Source organism: Bolinopsis microptera, chromosome 8 (assembly GCF_026151205.1).
Source record: "Bolinopsis microptera isolate Bmic1 chromosome 8, MBARI_Bmic_1.0, whole genome shotgun sequence".
Classification (NCBI taxonomy): Eukaryota; Metazoa; Ctenophora; class Tentaculata; order Lobata; family Bolinopsidae; genus Bolinopsis; species Bolinopsis microptera.
Genome location: NC_087079.1, coordinates 16,548,509 through 16,555,571, shown reverse-complemented (window position 1 = coordinate 16,555,571; position 7,063 = coordinate 16,548,509).

The following is a 7,063-nucleotide window of genomic DNA, read 5'->3' as shown; positions in this document are numbered from 1 at the left end:
GTGCAATAACTCACCGACAAATATAATATTTTTAGACATAGCCGTAGAAAAGACACCCTTGACATTCTCCCCGACTCTAATCTGGATTGTGGACCGCCGCGGTTGATTTGAAGGGGTAGGAGGGTCCAGCGGTTCTTCCTCTTTACTGCAACCGCAACCCATTCTGTTGGAAGTGAGTGAGTGGGTGAGTGGGTAAATGAATGAGTTTTTCGTTTTTAGTTATTTAAGTATTTGATAATATTTAATATTAAAGTGAGCCAGTCAGTAGAACTCAGTACTCTGTACTCAGTACTCTGTCAATCATTATTTTACCTATTTTCTGCTAGTTATTATAGAGAGCATCCTAGATGTTATTTCAAGTTTAAAGAGAATGATATGTGCACAATACCAACAAGAAGGACAATACCTACAACGATGAAAACTGAAATTAGATGGCACCGCTTTCTCCCTTAAAGAATATCAAGCTAGCTCTAGCTCTGAAATGAAAGTGAACCAGGAGCAAGAGCTTGAACATTCAGTTCTTGATTGTGCAATCTGCACTATAACTCTATAACAATCACGAGGCTTCAAATCTCAAACATGTGACCACAATTGCAATGAATAATTGTATAAAAATGTAGACTGACCCGAAGGTCAGGATTCAGTGTGCATAGTAGTGACTGCATACTGCATACGGTTGAAATTGAATAGCCATTTTTATGTTCGAGACTTGTAAATTTGCAGATACCGTACTGTAACTACTAATTCGAGGATTCTGTGTAGTTTATACATTGAATTTCAAGCCCAAGTGGTCATCAATAATTATGTATTGATAGCTTAATCTCTCGTGTGATTTTAAAATAACATTCATAACACTACAATTAAAAATAATGATAAAATAACGTAAGGTAAGTTTAAAAGTGTTTGTAGACCTAAAAGTGGGGTGAGGTGGAAACTAGACCACTGTTAAACAGTAAACACTCCACAAGAGAAGACTAATAATAATTGTGAGAAGACGAGACAATAACGAAAATCAGCAATCTAAAGGCAGCCTTCAACACATTTAAATTGCTATTGAAAATAAGTACACGGTTTGAAAATAATAGAGCGTTGAGAGGTCGTTCGGTCGAGAATGGTCGTTACCGATATATAGATAGTGCGTAATCCAATTACATAATAATATGTAGCAAGTGTATTTTTTAAACAGGTTTGATTTTCTGCAAATATTGCAGATTTCGTAAATTACTAAAGGCAAAAAGGAATGCGTAAAACCGGAGATTGCAAAACATAATAAAAACCTATGCTATGAATGAATTAAACAGACTACTGTATCCAGGTAAACTAACCATTATAAAGGAGAAGATCAAGAATGGAAGCTAAGTTATATCTCCTTAGTATATCAACAACACATATATAACAACCATTATATAACAACCATTATATAGCGTAACATCGGCAGTAAAATTACAGGGCGCCCAATTACTAATCTACCAGTGCACTGGCTATCCATTGGACAACTCCTGGTCAGTGGTCATTAGTTTGTAAATCCTTTAATAGCCTTCTGGCGAACTCCTCTACTTCAACTCTCTGGTGGGCCTGGGTGGACCCCTCACTACTCTACTGTAACTTTCTAGTGGACCCCTCACTCCTCTACCTTAACTCTCTAGTGGACCCCTCACTCCTCTACCTTAACTCTCTAGTGGACCCCTCACTCCTCTACTTTAACTCTATAGTGGACCCCTCACTACTCTACTTCAACTCTCTGGTGGGCCTGGGTGGACCCCTCACTACTCTACTTCAACTCTCTGGTGGACCCCTCACTCCTCTACTTCAACTCTCTGGTGGACCCCTCACTCCTCTACTTTAACTCTCTAGTGGACCCCTCACTCCTCTACTTCAACTCTCTGGTGGACCCCTCACTCCTCTACTTTAACTCTATAGTGGACCCCTCACTCCTCTACTTCAACTCTCTGGTGGACCCCTCACTCCTCTACTTTAACTCTCTAGTGGACCCCTCACTCCTCTACTTCAACTCTCTGGTGGACCCCTCACTCCTCTACTTTAACTCTCTGGTGGACCCCTCACTCCTCTACTTCAACTCTCTGGTGGACCCCTCACTCCTCTACTTTAACTCTCTGGTGGACCCCTCACTACTCTACTTCAACTCTCTGGTGGACCCCTCACTCTTCTACTTTTACTCTCTAGTGGACCCCTCACTCTTCTACTGTTACTCTCTAGTGGACCCCTCACTCCTCTACTTTTACTCTCTAGTGGACCCCTCACTCTTCTACTTTAACTGCTAGTGGACCCCTCACTACTCTACTTCAACTCTCTGGTGGACCCCTCACTCCTCTACTTTAACTCTCTAGTGGACCCCTCACTCCTCTACCTTATCTCTCTAGTTATAGTGGACCCCTCAATCCTCTACTTTAACTTGCTAGTGGACCCCTCACTTCTCTATTTTAACTTTCTAGTGGACCCCTCACTTTTCTATTTTGACTTTCTCGCAAAATTCTTTGGCAAGCACGATCATAAAATATCAAAATCTATAGTGAACATTTTATAGCGAACAGGAGCTTAGGACGCAAATATAAAAGAAAAATGTTAAATCGTGATGAATGTTCCAATCAAAATAAGTGAGGTTAAACTTAAAAGACAGAAAAATTATGAGTCAGAACTTGGAGGATGGTAAGGTCAATAACTAACAAAGACTAGCAACAATACAAACAACCTGAAGTCATAAGTACAAATACATATAATTATTAGAACAACCATATATTCTAGAAACGTTTATTTTATAAATCGACACTAATCTATGTAAATTATAATATATGCAATACATGCATAAAGATTACGATGTAACACTAGACCACACTCCTATGGATTTTGCAATAAATTAATTGAAAAGATACAGCAATGAATGGACCATAGGGCAAACTTGATGTACCTGATGACTGATCCCTACTAAAACTAAGGTAAAACGTTGAACTATATTAATATAATTTATCGATGCTTTGCGGTAGAGATTGAATCATGTAACCAAATGACTAACGATCTGTTAGTCGGGAAGTTACAGGGTACCTTCAAATTTACAGATAGGATTTCAGATTTCACGACACAAATTCACCCAGCATCATGTTCATTATTCCATTATTCCAAGGTCATATCAACTAGTCATTAAATGAGTTAATGAATTAACTGATTAACAGTCCACGTATATACTACAGTCGAGTCAGTATAACTTTCCCTTTAAATTGTACAGCATACATTTTCTTTTAATACTTCAGTTAAAGGCTGAGTCATGCAACTGAGTCATATCATATATCAACAAATCAGACGATACGATAGTGGACAGTTTCCTAAGGTATTACTTTACAAAGGAGCACTTGGACGTCATTCAGAGAACCATTAGAATATTCTAGAGTCTAGACTTTGCCTGACCTGACCTGGGTACTTGGTTATTGAGTATATCTACAGATACAAAATGTGATACAATTACTAAGTTACTACTGGATTATCTTTATCTAGGATATGTATCTGGAATAATATTTAGTCGTATTAATGACGACCGATACAGATGTTCCAAATATATACACTGCTATTGCGTTATAGAACGTGAAAAGCTGGTCTTTAAATTCAAAGCTTTCAGTGTCAACAGTAATTGTGATCTCAAGGTTTAAATTTTAAAGTCTTACGCGGCCGGGCAGTATACTAGTATTATACTAGTGATATAGGCCTAGGGATCATTCTTTACCCTGGTTTTCTGAAGAATTTCTGAAGAAACCTACTGGTGGTTTATGTACAGCACATTGTACAGGACATCTTAATCTAGTTTGAATAGTAAACATGTCAACGTACCCAGTAAATAGCTCCGGTAACCATGACAACATCACGCCAATAATACTTGTTGTGATATAAGTGAATGTAAGTAGGATGGCGTAAGCGCTGTTATGTAACATAATGTGCGATTTAGTAGTACCATTTGCACTCTACTCTTTAGTCTTTTCATGTAAAGAACTCTAAACAGTAAACGGGTTTTCTTGTTCATAGTGCCTCTAGGTTTTTAAGCAATTATAAGATGATATAATGAGAGTTTAGATCAAATTTGGTTGATAAGCAGCTTAAAATAAGCGAGCTTGAAAAGATCAAACAAGAATCACTGAATACACTACAGCATTGAACTTAGGACCAGCAGTCAGCATATTCCATACAAAATCTAAACCTGACCGACAAATTTCCGGAAATTAATAATAATAATCTGCTTGTTCCATACAGATTTTCTTAAACAGTCCGGACTATTTCATCTCCGGAGTAATTTTAATTTGTATGGAGTTGAATTAAAAGTTAGTTCGCTCAGTACAAAGTTTTATAGTCCGCTGTAATACAGCACTAGTGAGTGGATGGCAGTTACTGAAAGAGACAATTACAAAGCAACCGAATTAAGAGATACTCGCTTTCTATTGAGGAATTTGACGTTACTGTAACGACGTGACAAGCGCAATAACCATGAATTGTGGTTAGCGCGAATACTCATCTTTCTGTCACTGTAATAAACTATGTGGTAGCTGAGATTAGAGTGATGAAATTGTAAGTTGGCGGTGCGAAGAGTACTGTGAACTTGAAAGAAAATGTCTTCTAGAGCATATAGCCGACATACCAAGTGCCAAAACTTGTGAATTAAGGCTAGAAGGGGGGCGGGGGATAAATCCGTTTTATAGTTTCAACATTATTATATGTGATATACTGCTCGAGATGAACAAGTAAGAAAAAAACCGCATCAAAATCTGACCTCAGCGTTGCTGGCAAACCTCAAACTTTGGCGCGCAATATCTCAGGCCAGATTTTGATGCGGTTTTTTGCTACTTGTTCATCTCTATCAGCTCTATAATCACATATTTTGAAACAAAAATATATATTTTTACCCCCCCCCCCCCCCCTCTTGCCTTAAGGGATATAAAAGTTGGAATTATTTTTGGTAATCGATCGATATTCACTGTCTAATGTTAGTTAGCCTATCTGACGTGTGTCTGGGATATTTATCAATTCAACTGCTTGACATTGCTGAGTGTCAATATTTATCGGTCTACATATCTCCGTGTAAAACTAAAAGGTGCGAAAATTCAACATTTTTTTCCGTGAAGTTACACGTGTAAAAGAATTAGTGGCAAGGTAGTAGTACGAGATGGTGTAAAATAATACGATTTGTAACGTGTTAAAGAGCACAATGTACAATGAATATAATATCTGTGCAGCACAATTACACTTGAATTTTCGAAACGGTAATTACAATGACTAATATGTAACGTTATAATGATGTAACGATAGTTATGTATTTAGTGAATATCCCAGAGAGAACGAATGCCAAATCTCCAGAATCTCAGTAAACGGTTTTGTCTACTCTAGTGCAAAAATTGCGTTTCCCTTTCCCGAATTAACTAATTGAGTAGGTCTCATAATTAACAAATTTATTAACAAATCTGAATTTTACGAATATTTCTAAAAAGCTCTGCGAAAAAAATGATCGGTTAAATGCGAATTCTTGTGACTTGATGCTTGCGGATTTCGATACATTTTACAACGAGACGGATTAATTAAATCGATTCGGTAATATTATACAATGAATATGTCAATGAATTTTGTCGTGCAAGAGCAATAAAGACAGTACTGAAAATACTGAATTGGTTTGCACAAAAATAAATTTGCTAGACGGATTGATACCGACATATAATTACACAGATGCAATGGTTGCGGTGAAGTTGAGCTGATATTATACAAGGCGACAGATAGGCTGCTGGCCCAACGCGAACGGTGTTGGGGCGCGACGGTAATTTTGTGAAATTGTGCAAAAAATAGGAAATGACTGTGGGAAATGGGATTTGGGCTGATATTTGATAAGTGAAGGTGTGAAACAGAAAAAATCAATCATAATCACTTAAAGTATGTATACATAATCAATCATAATGTCGGACTACAGACAGACAGTACCCCAACTCCACTTTCTACGGGGTGACGCTAGTAATTTCGTAATTCCCTGGAGTCTCAATGTATACCTGCACCTGCCATGACCACACATAATTTTACTGCATACCAGTTGGTATAAAAGATTCCTCGCTCTCGCGTCATGCACTTGAAGTATCCACCATGTTCCGGGGTCGACACAATGCAATCATTGTATTGCAGGCATTTCCATTGTCATTCTCATTTTCAATATAACTACACGCATAGGATGATCAGTGTAGTTTACACTAGGACAATTTCATGGCCAATTTCTGTTGATCCGTCTGTTGTAGGACTATGTTTTAATCTATAATTTAGTATTTACTGAAGGTCCTAGTTGTTTCATTAGTACACTAACCACTAACCAGTAACCATGAAACGTCTTTTCCAAGGTTATTATATTAGCATATCACGTGACCGGACCATATCACGTGACCGGACGTGACCATGTTTTTCACTTTTCGCTCATTAATCTTTAAAGAAAGACCCGATACCATGTCCAGTAATACACTGATTTGAACACACAGCTATATAAATACGTTAGTTCAACTGGCTACTAGGTCCGGACATACCTTTGACCAGTAAGAGCAATCAGCAAACACTTCGTACTCTAAAGAATCCTAACTATTAATTACATATTTGCACAATGGAATGATATTGAAGTGAACTTCAGTCCGATTGATCAGTCCGATTAATCTCTCCATATCTGTTCCATTTGTCTTGTAATGATATACAATAGTCCGATGAATTTACCAATATGATTGGAATTCTGTGGACAATGAAGCAAGCGCCACACTGCATGTCACTACATTTTATATTTCATTTCAAGCGAATCGGACACGGGTTGGAAGTGTCCGAACATACCAAACTTTGGTATGTTAACTCATATTTGTGTAGATATTTCAGTTATTTTGTAAGTAATCCGTCAGGTTTGACAAGGTCTACATGATGCTCTGTTGTATAAGTGCAATGGTAAGTATTGTAAGGGATGTACACTGGATAGATATTATACATGTACATTGTACACGTGGGATTGGTCTGTGTGTTGGCACTGTCTATCATAATTACACTCATATAATACCAAACC